The sequence below is a fragment of the Egretta garzetta genome, unplaced genomic scaffold (genome assembly GCF_000687185.1).
Source record: "Egretta garzetta isolate BGI_Z169 unplaced genomic scaffold, ASM68718v1 scaffold582, whole genome shotgun sequence".
NCBI lineage: Eukaryota > Metazoa > Chordata > Aves > Pelecaniformes > Ardeidae > Egretta > Egretta garzetta.
In genome coordinates this window covers 168,468-187,113 of record NW_009258956.1, presented here as the reverse complement: position 1 = coordinate 187,113, position 18,646 = coordinate 168,468, and the positions used below count along the sequence as shown (strand labels likewise).

Genomic DNA, 18,646 nt, shown 5'->3' with positions numbered 1-18,646 from the left:
CAATAAGCCTAGGTCCAGCAGAGAATAACCAGAGCTATTCGACGCTGACCTTTTAATCCTTCCACCGTTAAGCAGCTGAGAAGTTACATAAAAGGACAAAAATGACCAAAATCAAAGAACTCCCCCCACCGTACCCATCAAACTGACCAGCTCCTCTCATTTTCCCCCGGTGTTCGTTTGCCGGCGTCGTCTGGCTCAGCCGTGCCGGACTGCGAGCCAGCCCTGGGACGAAGCCGGAGGTGCCCAAGTGCACGCGAACACATCCAGTCCCCACGCTGCCGTCCGGCCTTTCACCAAACTGGGAAACAACCTGAGCACCAGGACTGCCAGGAAATTCAGAATTACGGTTAAACGTTATCATCTGAAGCCGAGGAAAGCCACAGACGATGCACTCTCAAAGACACCCGAGCTCTGCATGACAGCTCCCAGACTAATGACTTTTCCTAAAAACCACTGAAGCCTGCAAGTACTAAAATTTTCTAAGGGTACACGAGGAGTTGATAGGGGCACGCCAGGCCCTTCTGTGGGGCAGCTACAGCCGCCAGGATCAAGAGATGCACCATTCTGGGCCTCTGTCAAATCCTTAGGGACCACTCCTCTCCTGCAAATCCTCCCAAATATTAATTACAGCCAGGAGTACGTCCTCCAAAGAGCTTCCCCGTTTCTTCATCGTACCAGGGCCCTCCACAGACGCAAGCCCGCCGTGACGGCGCGGCACAGGACCCGCTCTCGCCGAGCGTGGCTCCCAGCCTGTCCCAGCCACACACAGCGCCCAGGCGTTTCCAGCAAAGCCCACGCAGATACAAAAGGCAGTGGCGTGCGCCCAACCCAAGAGCCGAGCTGGTCAGGTCACTGCTGCTCGTGTATTACTGCAAGATAATACCGCGTTTTTACATTACTGTATCGTAGGATGAGTCCAGGCACACGCACCACACTGAAACCCCATCAAAATCCAGCAGTTCTTTGGACTCTTGGATCAACAGCTCTTTTAGATCAGGCAAAAACCAGCTTCTGCCATCAGTGGTGAGCATGCAGATGGTCTAAAGCCAGGAAAACTGGACATCGCCTCGACAGAACCCTCAGGCATACGCTCTGCAGTTTAGGCAACCACCAAATTCAACATTTTGAGAACCGAACTCCGGCGATGCAGGGAGTAAAAACTCGGAAGAGGACCTGGCCGCAGGCTGCGAAGTCCTTCTGTATTAAAGAAGCATCATCGCTACCCCCATGCGACAGCACTGAAGACGACCCCAGCAACTGCCACCTTGTCCCAGAACACCAATATCACTATTTGATGTCAACCCATCTTGATTCTACAGTTTAAACCTAGAAGTGAAATCCCAGCCCCGGATAACTCAGGGTACAACACGCAGTAGTCTGTCTGTCTGTCCTACAGTCGAGGCCGCTCCAATGTTCCCGTGACTCCTACATGACAACCACCAGAGCTGCCTCCAGACCACCTCTCCCTCCATGACCCGAATTACCAACGACGACTTAACACCAGAACTACCAAAGCTGGCCCACTTGGATTATTAACTCCCTTGGACAAAAATAAATAAATAAGAATCTGTAACAAGTTTTACTTGCGAAAGCAAACACAACATCCATTTATGGCGGCGATTTCCTAAATAAACGGTACACGTGCCTACCATCTCCTTTCCTCTTCGGAGCGGTTAAGGCAGAAGGGTGAAGTTACACAAGCAGGTTGCTGTTCGACAGGGGAGACCCACACCCTGACTTCACCAGACATCGCTACCGTGCTCCAAAGTAACCTCTAATACTTGAATTTAAATTTCAAATAAATTTAGATGAAATACTAAAGAATGTCGGTTTTGCCTTTCCAGCACTGCAGAGATGCCTGTCTTTTATAACGAGGGAGCCCATAAAAATAACAAGGGAGAAGATTTACACTCAAGCTCCTCAAAAAAATAAAGAATGAATTACTGACTTTTGCAGCTACTTAGTGGTAGGAACAGATGGTTACAGGCAATAGTATTGACAACTTAACAAGCTACCACCCCCAAAGGTGAGCTTCTAAGTCTGTTCCAAATTCAAGAGTTAAAAACATTACAGCTGAGACCGCCACTCTCAGGGGAAGCGGAGAGTTTTAGCCAGTCCCAGGGTGCTTCCGAAATCCGCTTTACCCACCGCTGCCTGCTGCCACGGCCCTCACCGAAGGGCTGCAGCTTCCCAACGTGCCCCGGCGCGGTGGCCTGCAGCCATCTGCCCGCACCCCAGCGGCGCCGGGGCAGCGGCGAAGGCAGGCAGAGAGGATTAAAAGCAGAGCTAGCAGTATTTGTCTACCAAACCAAAGCCACTCCTGAGGAGAGAAGAGCCAGGAGTGCCAGTGTCCCAAAACACCCGGGCACAGAGGGAAGTTCCGGGAATTCAAGCCCCTCGGAGCCCATGGCACAGCGAGCACCGATGACAGCCTGCGCCCGCTCGCTTGAACGTCCCCAAGAAGATGCAAGTTTCTGCAAAGCACCCAGGAAATCCCTTCTCCCAGCTCCTGTACTTCTCCAGCAACTGGGAGCAATTAGCCTGTCCAGTCTCAATCCAAGATCAAAATGCTAATTAAAACATTAACATGTTAAATGCCTGTCAATGAAGTTATCTTTGAATTTCTGCTGGAGGAGGCCAGCAAGCCACTATAGAACAGGGATAACACGCAGCGTTGCAAAAACTGTCAGGACACCTGAGTTCTCAAGCACCTAATTAAGCCAGTAATGAATTAGACTGAGCCTGCAAATCTCAGCCCTTGTTGTCTTGTTCTTCTAAAATTAAAGCTCTGCCAAGAATTTAACCAAGGGAACAGCAATAATGATAATGCCTAGCCTCCATCTTCACACGCGACATTTAAGACTTACTTTCCAGAAGCATTTCCGGGCTTTATCAGAAGTCCCCTTCCAAAGAATATCAGTAAAGCCCATCCATCAGTTTGGCATTTGCTTGCAATAACAACCACTTCCCCCTTTTGCATGTACGGATTAAAGAAACAGGCTGCACCCGCCTGTTACACCGTGAGCCTCTTCGGTGGTTCAGCCAAACCATCTTCCATGAAAGGTTGCCATAAAATTCACACTCTGTTTTTCCTGCCACTTTACACCACCAAGCGACAATTCCCACCTCGGGGGGCAGCAGGCAGCCGACTTGTCCCTGTCCAACACCGACCGGCCCACCTGCAGCTCCGCCAAAGATGCCCAAGTCGGTATTCACGCAACAGGAATGCATTCCCCCCAACACCAAAAACTGCACACGCACCCCCAAGAACTCAGGGATTTGAGGGTCAAAATCACCAGGCTTGCAATTATCTACGCTATTATTTAAAAGAGCAAAAGATAAGGGAAGAAGAACGTCCTAAACCAGTATTCATTCAAGAAGTACAAGCGGGAGTCTGGTCTTATCAGCAGGCCTTTGGTCTGCAGGCTCCTTAGGGTAGGAACAGATTGCACACCTCTTGCTGCCAAATGCATCATCTGCACTTAATCATCGCGTGATGGATGTCTCCTGAAAACAGGCGATTTCAGCCATATTTTGTGTAATCCTGCCACTTCACTCCAAAGCCTGTCATCTCGCATCCAGAGTCACTTCCTCAGGGTGGAGACCGCGACTTCGTTCCCTTTCAAGAACACACATTGGTGCTACACAAAACACTCAGCCACAAACAAAACCATCAGGCCAAACACCGTACCTCACTTGCGCGAGCGTCTCTGCGTGCAGAAGCCCCCTGTGCCGTGGCACACCAGAACCTGCGCTTGTACTTTTGGGAGAGGTGGCAGCCGGGAACGCCGCTGCACAACGGTGGAAGCGGTAGCTGGCCACTTGCGTACCAAATAACCTACAGATCGCCTTCCCGAAATCCTGCCTCCGTGGGTCACCCGGGCCGTGTGTCGCATAGGAGTCTTCCCCCAAGAAATAACAGACTCCGCCAGCTACTGGAAATGACGATCCTGCACACCCGCTATAGTCCAACCCTGGTTTAATGAACTTGTTCCTAAATGCAGCAACTGTGATTTTTACGTGTAGAGCACGTTAGCCGATACGAATCGACAAAATCCTAACTCGAAAGTATACATTTCTTTAAAAAATTATGACCACAAAAGCCTTAATGTAGCCCCTTCGGAGAATAAAATTACTCAAAAACAAGTCGGGGGGAGGCAGGGGGAAACACCAACCAATTCTTTTCCTTCTTTTTAGCTAATTATTGCTATGGCTTTGCCTATTTCTAAAGAGGACACAAGAGGAAGGAGGGCAAGGGTTGAATGTGGCTGTGGATTGCTCTTATCGAGAACTTCCTTCTGTGTCACGGTGAGCACACAGATCTGAATTACACCCAAAGAAACAAATCAAGCACGGCATTTTTCAAAGTTTCTGCTTAGCTCCGATCTGTTCGTTAACGGTGCTGCATTGTGCACGCCGGCCAGGTCGCTTATTAGCGGCGGAAAGGTTTGTGAAAGCCAATTAATGGAAGTGCTCCACTCTTAAGCCCGACATGCAAGAAAGGAGCTTCCCTACCTGCACTTCATACGTTCCTATTGAGGGCATGTAGGTGGCATCTGCCAAAAGCGGCACGTGAACAACACCGGCCATTTAACAAACTCTGGTAAAATACAGAGAAACATGAAAGCTGCAGTTCAAACACTCAAATCAAATGCTTACACTGAGATGACACCTGACAATCCAGCTTTTTCATTAGGGTAGAGGGAAGGGTTTCAAAGATCTTTTCTGCAGGTGTCCAGAGGTCTTTTGTGTCCAAAAACTCAAGCCCCTCTGACCGACGAAGAGACTGAGGCTCACGATAAAGCCACCTCTGTTCACCTCTGCTTACAGTGAAGGCACGGCTTTAAAAATTAAATTTAGATTATATGCAAACTGGACAAACAGAAAAGCTCACTGCTCCTACGGGCCGTGGAAACCCACACAGACACAACAGCGCACGAGCGCCGTGCCGGAGAGCACCGGGGAGGAACCGCTCCCCGCCGGGCCAGCTCCCCACTGGCCCAAACCCAAACCTCCCCATTTGAAAGGCTCCAGGCAAACCCGTGCCCAAAGAGCCACCCAGCTGCTTCAAGGCGCTTCCAAAATGTGCATTTTTCCCAGAGAAAGGGCTCCACCATTTGGGAGGGGGGGGCGAGGACCACAGCAGAAGTCAGTCAAACCCGCAAGCCACACAGCTCCACTTCTTTACCGTTACATGAGATTATTAACTCCATTTGCAGATGGCTTCCCCTCCCCAGGCCCTCCTTCATAACACAGCCCCAAAAGCCAACACTTCCACACCGTACCCCAGAACCACACGGAGCGCCTCGCTGCTCAGCTCGGCCGCAACCACCATGCTACAAGAGAAAAAAAACCAACCTATGCTGTGCTCTGGCTGTGCTATCTCCCAACCCCTCCAATTTGGAAGGGATAGGAATTGAAATGTGGAAAAAAGCCTGGAAGCTCAGAAGAACACTTCTACGCAAAGAAGTATCTTCCTTGTGGAATACTAAGCTCTATTTCCCCCCCAAAGCAGTAGAAATTGAAAACTGAAAACACACTTAAGAACATTAATAGAAAAATAACAAGCAGTTAAGTAAAGTCACGTTCCACCTCAACACCACTACCATTACTGCAGGATCTGACTTTCAGAGGACAATTCAATCCGGGAAGCACGTACTGTAATTGCTTTTCCACTACGGGCCTCCGCTTTACAATTGTATCCTTCTCGGGAGGTCAGAACACGGCACGGCTGCAGCTCTGAAAAGCAATTCTGTTTAGCAGCGCTACCTTATTCGTTCTTTTAATCTTACACCTACATATTCATTATGAACTCCGTAAAATACCAGTGCCAAAACCACCATCAGCAGCCGCTGCAATCTCTCTGCTGCTCGGAAAAAGCCTTGACCCCTCCGCTTCCCTAATGAAGACGTCGGGAAACGCGAATCACACCAGCTGCCGGCGCTGGGGACCGGCGCTGCAAACCCCCCGCCAACCCTGGGACGAGCCCAGCGCGACCGCGGCCGTTCCTTGCTGTCAACAAGCAAAAAGAAACCACCACGATGAACCTGGCTTATTCGGAGCAAACTGGTTCAAAACGGTTGAGCGAGAAAATACCTGTCCCACGCGCCGCGGCCAGCGCTGCCGCGCTGCAGCCGTTGGGGCTACGCGAAGCCGGCATCTCACGCAGTCGACTGAGCTCCCTTTTTCTCCACCCGCTTAGATAGGACCTCTGCTGTTATTACTATGGAAAGCTGGGCGGGGGAGAAACAAAACATCAAAACAGAAAAAAGCCAAGTCTGTTTTAGAGAACTGAGGGCAGCAATGTTTGTAGCAACTCCTGCATTTCGCAATAAAGGAGCCATCCCCCGAAATGGAGAAATCTCAGACTTTCACAACGCTTCCTGCAGCAGAACAGGCCCCCTGCTCCCTACCACAGCCCTTCTGTCCACCAGCTGCACCAACGCAACTACTTCTGGGTCAGCAGATCACGCCACAAACGATCCACACAAACCTCTAAATATTTATATCTCATTTAAATGCAGAATATCTTGGCCATCAGGTCAACAGCGTGCCGTCCCAAGCAGCGGTACTAGCACACGTGAGGGGAACAAACCACCTCCCAGGGACAGGAACACCCTGCATCGGGTTTGCAACCCAAGGGAACAGCACAGTGGATGCCTTCCAAGTCCCCTTCCAGCAGCGAAGCTTCGTTTCCATTAGCCAAGCTACGAAATGTGGAGCACATCATCAGAATAAAGCCAACACAGCAGGAGCTTACTACAAAGGTACGCCTGGTCCTGGCGATCGGGCTCCTGGGTCTCTGTCAATGGGGAACCGAGGCAGCATCCTTTACAGCAGGTTACATGCTGGTACGCACGAGTTGCTTGAGCGGGCGGAGAAAAAACCCAAACCAGCCAGTTTTGTGCCCCAGTGGATTTTCAGCCACAGGCTTACAGCAAGGGCAACCTCATTCTCGTAGTCACAAACGGACGAGTGCCAAAAGCCGAGGACTTTCACGATACACCAGCTTCTCCTCAGACAAGACGGAAGGTGGCACATCATCACCCTGCCAGCTTGGCACGCGGGTACCGAGGCACCCCGGGGTTTTACCCAGGCAACAGCACAAGGAGTTAACACAGACGACAAGGACCCGCTTTTGGAATGGCTGCCTTGTAGGATGAGAGGCTTTTACTCAAGCTTGGGCCCCTTGATCCTTGGGGTACCTGGAGGGTGGCGTAAGCCGCACCGCAGTGCACTGGGGGACACCTGCACGATGAACCACAGTGACCGCATGTGCCATAGCCTCCCCCCAGAACAAAGCCTATGAATTCACCTCTACTGGTTCAAAACATGCCGGATTTGGGTAATTTTTTTCAGCCAGCACTGGAGAATTCTGATCTTTGCCCCTTGTCATCTTCTCCCCGACGTCTCCACACCACAGTGGCCCAGGAACAGAGCTATGAGGCCCCAGACCAAGATGCATTTTGAGTAACGCAACAGTCTGCCTTCGCAGACCAGCGGATAAAAACTTATTTTACTGGAAAAGGTCGCTTAACTATCATCTCCCAGGGCTCACGAAACCCACAAAGCAAAATCACTCGTATTTCTTTTTGTTTCAGAAGTCAGAGGAACATCTGACTTCATAGCAATTATTTCTTTCTACACCGTGTGAATGTTTTGTCACATCCTCAACCTTCATCTGTCAAGTTTTTCCATCTACGGGTTCAGCTAGACCCATAATCAACAGAGCCCGGCTTTATATAAACAAAGTACAAAACATCCAGAGAGAAAAGGGCGAAAGATGGAGAAAAGCTTATGTGCAAACTGTCCTAAAAGGCAGCGACCACAGCAATGTAGCGCAGAATTCAAGCTCTCAGTAATAACCCTAAAAGGTATTGGCGGCCAAAAGGCAGGCGATGTAGACACAAGGCCCTGGCGAGGTGCAGTCTGCCATAACGCTCTGTAATCTGTCTGGGGGCAAGTCGTTTTGCCCAGTGGGCAAGTATACCACACCATTATGTCCGCATGCTTAGCAGGTTTTCATTTGAGTGAAAAGTTCTGCAATGAGTACCGTCCTGCTAAAAGTACCGTTCACATCCAAAAAAGCCAAACACCATTCACTGCAAAATTCAGAATGAGAAATCTGCGTAGCAAACCATGCAATACAACAGGTAGCAAACAACCTGGTTTGGAACTGATGTTAGGGTTCAGCTCAGTTTTTCAGGGGCCTGCAGAGTACCCGGTAAGGAAAGAGCTGCTGCGTGCCACAGCGAAAGGCCTCACACTTCAGCCACTGTAATTACTTAGCTGCAGCGGGGGAGTGTCACCGATGCCTAGGCTGTTGTGTTTCACTGCGAAAGGCTTCCACTGCTATTAATATTCACCAAGGGAAACTGAAATGTCTTGTCGCCACTGGAATACCTTGGAATTATTACGGACAAAGTAAATGCTTTTTTTCTTTTTTGTCTCAAAACCCAGGACAAAAGAAACCTACCAGCTTGCAAAGCCACCTGATAGAGCAGACCTGTATTTCTACCTAGAATAACCCTCCTTCAACAACGGCCTTTATCATAACGACAACTTCAACACAAATAATCCCGCTGCAGCAGAAACCAAGAGGTGAGGCGAGCACCCAGAGCCCCACAGCAGAAGCAACACGCTATAGGTTATCCGTGGAGAGCCTTCTCCGTAGCGTTTCTGGGCCCGTTGAGGATGACCTTCAGCTCTACACCGCTGAGCCTCCCCTCCGTGAGACTGCCACGACACACGCCACAAAGCTGAGCTCACGGAGAGCAGCCAACAACAGCTTTTATTCAGCTCGCAACACCAAGCTGCCAGTACTACAGGAAAAAAAACCAGCAAGAACCAACCCCTTCCTACCAGCTACATCCGCATCACTTTGCTTTCTGGAGGACAGCACCAACCTCTCTCAAAATGCTTAGGCAAAAGTCTTTCTTCCCCCTTAAATTCCACTCTAGGATAGCCTATTATTTCTACATCTGCTAAATGCTACCCGCAAGTTGAATCGTAACGCTGAATCAAACTGTGGTCTCAGCATATTGGGAGGTTTCTCTACCCAAGATGAAACGTAGGTGCCATCTGTCTCAATTATAACTAATCACAAGGAGACATAACATTGTGAAACTGGCACTTTTTAACACACTTTTTTTTTTTTTTTTTTTTAAGGCATTGTGAAAGTGAGAGGAAAGAAGGAGGACCGTGATATACTGGAGGTAGGAGGATACTTCGTGCTCAGCAGCCAACAGCACCAACCAGCGAGGCAGCCTGCCGGACAAACCGGCGCTGGAACTGCCCCCGCAGGAAAGTTAACTTTTGCTTTCGCTGAAGTCAGGGAAAAACTTGCTCCATTTGAAGCGATGTGAAAGTGAAAGGGCATCTCAGAACCAAAGCCACTGCCCAAGATATTCTTGGTTAGTACCTTTAAGTTATTCCATGGAAGCTTGCAATTTTTACTTTCAAATCTCAAAAAATAAAGGAAAGAGGAATAAAATAAAAAAAAAGCCAACCACAAACATATCAACATGGACACAAGCACTTGTTGGGTAACAAACCAGAAAACTTGGACAGAAGGAAGGTAAATATTTACCGATTCCATAGTTGAAAGCTCTTGCTAGCAGGACATATATTAAAATCCAACAGAGGTGTGTCCCAAAAACGCTGTGTAATCTGGAAAACACAGGAATTAGTTCATTAGAAAATTGAAACACACTGTTTAACGTTATTCCCAACAAGCATGCTCTGTTTGAGTAGATGAAGACTACTAAATGCAAATCCTTGCCTAATCCAGAAATAAACTTTCTGCTAACTAGTCTGCATGAACAGCACAAATTGTGGAAAGCTTAGGAGAGCAGCAACCAAGTTCTGCAACTTTCTGATAGTAGATTAAAGAAAAAAAATGTACTTGTCTCAAGGTTTCTGTAACCGTCTGTGTGGTTTTACAGTCATTTTACTCATGAGAAAGGCCTGTCACCCCCCCGACTGTGAGCAACTCCTGAACCGCCAGACTACGCAGGGAAAGCGCGAGCTGCCCACGGCGGCTCCCAGGTGCCCTGTGCCGGTAATTCACTTTCTTGAGCACCTTCTGCGGAATTACCCGTGACACAAACGCTGTCTTGCTAAGCCGTTCCTTTGGATCCCCGCTCTGAGTAGCGGTTAATCTATTACAAACCTCTAGCATTTTCTTTTTTTTTTTTTTTTTTTTTTTAAACAGCTCTTGCTGCTCCTTTCAAGGGTATTTTTCCAGCTACAAATTCCCAAAGTGAAATTTCCAGCGCCGGGCAGGAACCAGCAGGAGCTCTCGGCACCCGAGGCGAAGGGGAATTACATTCATTAACTGGGCGACTGAGCTGGTAGGTAAAAGGGTTGGCAGACGATTCCGAGTCCAAAACCCAGTACCTGAACTCTTCACCAGCGCTCAGGAGAGGGGAACACTCAGCCGGGGGGCGTGCGCAGTCTCAGGCGACTGTCACGTCAGTGTGGGCAGGAGCCCGGCTTGCCGGAGGAGTGCCAGGGCTGCAGCTAAGCCCGGCCTATCTCCTGAGTCACCCAGCTCCGCACGCCCGGCGAGCACGTTTGCTCAGAAATGAATTTCTCTCCCAGCCAGAGCAAACGAGTCTGTTCCAGATGAGACCTCCACAAAAGTCATTTTTCCGGTGATCTGGCCAGCTCCCCAACCGCAGAGGGGACAAGTTTCGGACATCACAGCTTGGCAGGAGCCCGTACAACCCATACGAGCAAGGGCAAGCCTGAACTACAAATAAGCGTCTCTGAGGGTTTGCAACGTGGCACAGGCACATGTAAAACACTGTCTCATCCCAGACTGTTTCTGCCCATGATGAACCAAAACGCCTGATTATCTGCTCAGCGGCAGCGGGTTCTTATGTCTACCTGTAAGTAAATGCGGGAAGGGTCCATCTACGCGCTAAGCAAAACCGCAGAATTTCTTCAAAGCGTGCATTGGATGTGGAACAGCAACACCTGAGCTCCTGCTACGCTGAGTAAAGGAACTTTGTGAAAAGGAAGAAGCTGATGGTGCACTGCGGGCCCCGGCTGCGAAAGCCCAGGGCGTCAGGCACAAGCAGCAGCACGCGGAGGCGCGGGCACCGAGCCCTCCCCAGTCCCGCTGGCGTTGCTCCGGCCCGCACAAACAGGTTAGAGGATTCATCACCAACTCCATGCGCTGCTCGCTGCCCAATTCCCCCACTCAATATCCCACGTCCCGTCGGATCTCCAGACTCTCTAAACCGCACCGAGGGACGCAATAACCAACCCCTGCTCTGGCCGACAATGGAAAATTTGGATTTCTTCCAAATTACCTTTTCTTCTACAAGGAGAAGTTTTATAAAACCAATTTTATCCTCAAAAACTCACATATATGGAGTTTCAAGTGGGGAACTACAAAGTACAAAATGCGTTCCTTTCGGCAAAACGAACTACCACTTTTATTTGCTTGCTCCGCTTACAGTCGCCCCTTACGAAGTGCTGAAGATTCCCAAACTTGCACACACCACCTTAACTCCTAGGACCTTCACATACTGGCCCTCCTCTTCCTCCCTCTGCTTCTTTTGTTGTTTTTCTAAAACCTCTCACACTGACGCCTTTACCGTGGAGCTCCTTCGGGGCAGCCAACCACTATTTTTTAAAACCTCATTTTAATCTGTTATCATTCTTCTCCCAAATTCCACCTCCACAGCTTCAAGGCCCAGCGCCCTCATGCCACGCTCCAGAGTGCAATGCTGCTTTAAACAGCAACAGATTCAGTTTCCTATGATCTTTTCAGAACTTCGCAGTCAACAGGACTGGCCTGCGTAAAGCTCGTGACATGCCGTTCAATTTTACGCTTTACGGCAGCCTGTCACCTCCCAAACCGCTCCTCCAACGTAGCTGGGTTTGGACACCCGCCTTCCACCGGGACAGTCTCTAAAGAACGATCCGAGAGAGGTGCTGAGGCTAACCGGGACGGATATACGGTGGCAGGGACTGGCAACCCTGAGAAAACCTCATTTGTTTTGAGAAACTTTAGCTCCCCGATGAAAAGTCGAAGGGAAGATGCCCAGATGAGCGACAGAGCCACATCCAGGGTAGAGCCACTACCGACCAAGCTAAGGGAAGTCTTAGGAATGACAGGGAAAAGGAGCAGGCCAAAATAAAACCAAAAAAAACCCAAAGGAACGCGCAAGAGCACGTGGTCCTGACTTGAAGAAAGGAAATCCTGCGGCAGGGAAACTTTTCCAGACAAGCAAAAGGGAAACAAATGAAAGTTTTCTGACGTTTTTCCTTCAAAAGAGCAAAGGAGATAAAGACCTACAGCTACCTCATGGGGGTTTTTCCAAGGAAGTGAGTCCGGGGGCAGGGAAGGGCCCCCCGATGGGGAACTGCAGTCCCCCGGAGTACGATGACAATACCTGCACAGCACCTTTTCCAGCATGGCGCCCCTGCTCCTTTTATGCTCTTCTCCATAATAAAAGTCACAACACTCATTAAAGCTATCCACTTAAACAGCAAGAAAAGATAAACTGGGGGGGGGGGAAGCTGACCTTCCAGCTCCATTATCTGGAAAATCAGTAGCGCTGCTTGCTGACAGCAGTGGCTACGATCAAAGTTATCAAAAAGCCTACAGAAATGCCGTCCCACGACACACCGATACACGATTTTGAAGATCTATCTACAGCTGCTTCCTGGCCTATGTATAGCGAAGTTATTCGTCACCTAGCTCACATATAAAACATACATTAAGTATTGTAACACTGAAATAGCGACCACTTACGAGCCAAGTAACTTTCACAACAAACAGTGAACCATTTTTTTTGAATGAAATGGTTATCAAATTGCTGACAAAAGCACAGCAAATACTTCAGCGGATGATGCTCAAGGCACAGATCATGGGCAAAGCCCGACTGGCCAATACGTATTTGGGCCACTTGCACAATGTTCCCAGTGTGCCAAATCCAACGTTTCCATTTAAAACTAGCTCTACTTCCAAAAGCCTAAATTATAATTCATCATGTTAGACACGTTTATCCATCCAGTTCCCTTATCTTTAGTCAGATGAGAACAAATCACTTCACAAACTAACACCACTTATCCTCGTCTTCCCCTCCGGGAACTTATAAACGCTGACCATCGGACAACGCTCCCATGCTCCGATGCGTGCCAAGCCAGCATGCAAAATGGCAGACATTCAGTCTTCCTCTGTGTTGAAACGGTAGCATAAACACCAAATAATTAAGTGTTCAAGGTGACCAGACTCTGGTTTAAAACAGGCTCAGTCTTTCAAGACCTGTGATGCTTTATTTTATATTAACATGAAGTAATTTGGAAACTCTGGGTAAGCAGACAGTTCCATTAAAAAAAAAAAAAAGTGTTTCAAGCTCTACGTTCTCCCACCAACTTCTGTTCTCTACGGTAGTCCTCAGCGGTTCCCCGCTGATTAGTTATTGATTCCTCTTGCTGCACTCCCAGCCAGATCAGTAAACTTCAGATTTAGAGCACACGGTGCAACTTCTCCTAGCGCTCACTGAAAAAATTGGGAATTAAGTAATTCAAACTTCTTTAATAACAGGGTATCTCGTAACTTTACAGAAATCAGTATTTGAAGATGGAAAATGCTTTACAATCATAAGATGCTACCTGAAAAAAAACAGTGTATTTGCATTAAGATTAACTACAGAGTATTTACATCAAAGCAGCCTGGGCAGGCAGCTGAGGTCTGGCCGGGGAACGCTAACGGGTTCCAGCAGCAAGGCAGGAGGTGGCTTCGTAGACTGATGTGAGCCATAAAAGAATAAAACCAGACTGGTTGTGTACAGACGCAGAGTCACTTAGAGGGGTCTCAGTGAAAAACGTGTTCAAGATTCAACGGCTTTACACACCTAGATATTTCCCAATTTGATCAACTGAATGCAGAAAGGCCTCTACTTAACTCTCCGTTTTACAGGGAGTCGGAAAGAAGCCGTCTGAAGTCTCATTTCAAGCAATCAAGAGGCCAACCTCCACACAATAAAGTACATTTTTTCTTATTAGCACTTCTTTGAAACAAAAAGCTGTATTTTGATTTAAAGACAGACTTGCATCCATTCAGATTTTATGGTGATCCAGAACTAAGCAGCGTAACAGGGTATCAGTATGAGATTTAGATTCTGGTTTAGACCAACTTCTGAATGGGGAGGGGGGAAAAAAAAAAAAAAAAAAAGTCTCCTGGGAGTAGGACAGCCTTTTCCTTTTTCCACAGCACTCATCTGCTTCCCTGAAAATAATTTCAGGAAGAGACAGAATTTCAATGCGGCATCCCTCGAGGGCTCCAGTACAAATATACACTGGGGAGCACACAAGACACCAATGAACTTACACGTTCCGATAAGCTCCACTACCTCAGATACAGAGCTCAAGGAGGTACGAGCACAACAAATTTGGAGGGAGGGGAGATCTGGGATTGTTTTCCAACACGTTCCATAGGCATCCTCAGAACAACTCAGCGACACCGCCTGCACAGCTTTACACGGCACCCTGTACACAAACACTGATCTTTCACCCTGCTGAAGCGATGAAATAAAGACTTCTCAGGAACTGTAAAATCACATTACAATTCAAGAATCTGAGAAAATAGAGTGGAGGGGGGATCCATAAGCAGCCAGCACTACAAACCCCACGTACTTACTATCGACTACACATCTTCCAGGAATATTTGTAGGCACCTTCCGCATCAACAGGGATTCTGTTCCCACCTGCTTACAGCACCCAGGTCGGTTCAGAAGCCAAACGACAAGCGCTGGAGTTTGGGGAAGAAATCAAAGCACGGCGCAGGCAGCAGCAGTGCGGAGATGACGCCTCCACTCCTTTCCGTAGGGTTTGCTCACGCCCCCTCGAGAGCCAAGATCCGTCCTGCCCACCGCAGCACGGAAAGCTTTCCTCTGGCCCCTCGGGGGACGGACGGCTAATAAAGATCATCACGTTTGTGGTAATTTCGCTCAAGAGCCTGGAAAAGCACACCCAGACCACTCCACACAGCTCGGGACTATTTAGAAAGAGAAGGAAAAAGGAGATGTGTTGCACTGGAGCTCTGAAGGGACGGGGGGGAAAGAAAGAGCTGTTTCCAAGAAATATGCAGAAATTCGAGATAAATAACATTCCTTTAACCTAAATGCCCCACATCCTATCAGTAGCTCAGAGACCAACCATCTCCAGACACACGCACGCTGAGCAAACCCTTCCGTTCAGCGGGACCAGAGTCACGCTCGCTCACGCGTGCGGCTGCTCCCACACTTTAGCAAGAAATTTCCAGTCGTGGTGTGAGCTACAGAAAGTGCCTTTTGCTAGAATCTACAAAGAAGGAAATATTTCCGCAGCAATCACGATAGGCAGCTACGCTCATACAGTACCAACTACCAAAGAGAAAAACCCAAGCGCAGAGCGAATTCCACTAGTGCTTAAAAAAAGGAGGGGAAAAAAAAAAAAAAACCTTTCAGTATGTTTGACTGTAACAAAATGTTAGCATCCTGTAAAATATAATTTGATAGCTTTCAGAAACTAAGTAGGTAATATATTCTTGGTCTCAAAGTTCCTTTGTTTTGCCCTGCAGACAATATGCATGCTGAGATCTACATTTTTTTAAAGCCCCTGTCATCTTTGCCACTTGATAAAAATACAAAATAACCTGATACTGTCCTCAAAAACACAGATCAAGATACTTACGCGTGGGCTGAAGAGCCTGAGGCTCAATTTATCCCACCAAAACAAGCATGAAGGAAGGGAAAGATGTGGTTCCTGTGGAACCAAATTGTCCTTGAAGTGTTTTAATTGAAGGTCTGACATGGACACCACACTCCACAGGCAACCGGGGGTTGACAACAGTCTAAAATCAGGAACGACTGAGCTGTTTAGGGACCTCCAGGGAATGAAAAGAACCCGGGATCCGTGACGTCCAATAACTAGTTCCAATGTGTTTCAAGTATTCCTCAAGATTTGTGCTTTTTTCAGCTCATTAAACAACACCAGTTACAGCATTTACACACTGACAGAACGATGGGAATCGGCTTCCAGCACCAACAGTCTTGGCTGATCCCGAGGAATTACTGCACACCACTGCTGGCTGCTTTATAAATACCCCGAGCACAGCGCTTGCAAGGAGATGGGAAGCGGTGCCTGTGGACGGCACGTTTCCATCCCTCCTTTTATAGAAAGGAGACTTGAGAAGTTCCAATAACATTTCTGTGGCTCATTCCGGTAGGTCAAAAGACAGTATAAAAGTGTTTAGCCACTGTCATGTCTGAATTGCATTAAACTAAAAAACTAATTCTCAGCAGCAGCCTAACGCTGAGTTTAACCCTCGCTAACACACAGCAGGCAGCTGAGCAATAAACTCTGAAGTTACTGGGCATTCCAACGTTACCATCGGTTATCTGCTGGCACCAGGCATTTAAAGTTCTCTGTCCCTCAAGAATATCTTGAAATCACCAACTCCTAAACCGACGTATCATTTCTCCTGGAAAGACCCGTGAAAGCAGCCTGAAAGGCACTCGGCAGGGTAAAAAAACTGGGGCTGTCAGAAGAGTCCCGGCTCCCAGCCCAACCTGAAATCCTAAATCGCTGAAGTAACTCGTTTTTTCTTGGCGTGATGTGGCAGAAGAGCCAAGCAAGCCTGAACAGTTTCCACTCAACCAGATTTTTCAATTCTGCGCACACAATTAAAAGTTCTGGAAATACACAAGCCCGTTCCCTCGTCTCTCCTCCTTCACCCTTACCACCCTTCTGTGGCTTCTCTGATGAGTGGAAAGTATTAAGTCAAAATACAGTTTCTGCAATTTCCTTAACCAACCTTGGACTGAAGCTCAAGGCTACAGCTTGCCCTTCTTCACCAGCAAGCAGAGACAAGACTCAGTCTGCCGGGCTAGAGGACGCACTGTTTTCCATGCTAGGATTTAGTCTGCCCAAGTTAAAAAAAAAAAAAACAAAAAAAACACCTCCCCTAGTTTTAAAAAGAAGTTAAATACCTTAAAGATCGCGCACTTTTATCAGCAAATGGATGGAGAAGTCTTAACTGTCCTAGCAACATTTGCCTCGTAACTGCATTAACTCACATCAAGTGGCCATCTCTGTCACGGATGGAAGTAAGAAAGTGGTTAGGCACCCAAAACCGGCGATCCACCGCCACTTCAGCAGCCCAGAAAGCTACAGGCATCCTTGCCTGTCAGCCCCAAGGCTTCCAAATAATCCTCCAGCCCCTTACCATTTTTCTTTTTTAGAGCTCCGATATGAAATGTAATTACCAAAAGACTGCTGGGTCTTTCCAGCCTGATTGAATCTCTTCCAAAAAGATGCACAATCAGGCTCATTTCTTTATTAAACAATCTGCACGTGCAAAGCAAAGATCCGCTGTCTCGCTCTGGAAGAACACGTCGTTATTAGTGGCACGCAGCAAAAAAACCAATATACGCGTTAAGCGTGTGAGAATGGGCTTCCAAGAAACCCATCAGCACAGAACAGCAGCACCGTACCTACTTTCAACTACCCTGAACTGGTTAGCTACCCAGCCAGAAAATTCAACGTCAAGATGTAGAGAATCCTCGAGCTGTTCGGTTTAGTGTACAGCATAGCCGCTTGGAAGAGACACGGGATGCACAACAGCGTGGCTACTCGAAGCAGAAATGCTCCACGATTGGGTTTAATTACACGAAAATGAAAAGAAATTGTAATCTCCATGTCCTAAACATTTGCTGAGCCCCATCTGAAAAGCAGTGAGTTTCCGATCCAATTATTCTATACTCAGATAACACAAAGACAGTATAAACAGCATTTTTTTTTTTTAAAGCTTAAGTACAGCAGCATGTAAAATGAAAGGCATAATAACAGTTGAAAAATCAAACCTTTTAGAAAAGACTTTCAGGTCAACACAGAACCCAACACACAGCAGGCTCAAGTACAAGGCCGGGGGCAAAGAGGAGAAACGCTGCTCTTGGGCGTACAAACACGACCTTGCACAGGAAAGCCAGCGCTACTGGAGTCAACAGCACGAGCAGTGACAGTCCCAGATGTTGGCAATTGGAAAAGGTTTATGGGAAAACTGAAAGAAATCAATCAAGTACTAGAAAACTTAGCGTATGTTCAAAAGCTACAGAATTTAGAAGTTTTTAACGAAAAACAGCCAGAAGATTACTCAATTCCTGTCCACAGGCACCCATAAAAGAATCACAACAGGTTCACCCGGCAAGCGAACCGAGCTGCCTCTTTCTCCAGCTCTGACTTGCCATAGCCAGCCTAGAACCTCAGCACCTCCACTTAAAACCAAAACGAACCCCCAGCGACCAAGGGGAATTTCTACCATTTGAGATCTAAAAGGCACATGATAAAGAACGCACTGATACTACACTACACTTGAGGGGAGCCCTCATCGCTCCCTACAACTGCCTGAGAGGAGGGGGGAGCCGGGGGGGTCGGGCTCTGCTCCCAGGGAAGGGGCGATGGGACGAGGGGCACCGGCCTCAAGTTGTGCCAGGGCAGGGTGAGGTTGGGCATGGGGAACAATTCCTTCCCCTTGGGGCTGTCAGGCACTGGAAGGGGCTGCCCAGGGAAGGGGTCGAGTCCCCAGCCCTGGGGGGATTTAACAGCCGGGCAGAGGCGGTGCTGAGGGCCAGGGTTTGGGGGTGGG

General features: G+C 48.2%; 1 protein-coding gene across 1 annotated transcript in view; it reads right to left on the bottom strand.

Moving 5' to 3' along the window:
• The window catches only part of ANKRD11 (ankyrin repeat domain 11), a 159,634-nt gene extending 144,594 nt beyond the window's left edge, over positions 1-15,040 (bottom strand). The window contains exons 1-3 of the mRNA XM_035890170.1: positions 14,652-15,040; positions 14,351-14,537; positions 9,590-9,669 (exon numbers count right to left, since the gene is read on the bottom strand). The gene's annotated coding sequence lies outside the window, so the exon portion shown is untranslated. The remainder of the gene's footprint in view (positions 1-9,589; positions 9,670-14,350; positions 14,538-14,651) is intronic.
• Between the last annotated feature and the right edge of the window lie 3,606 nt (positions 15,041-18,646).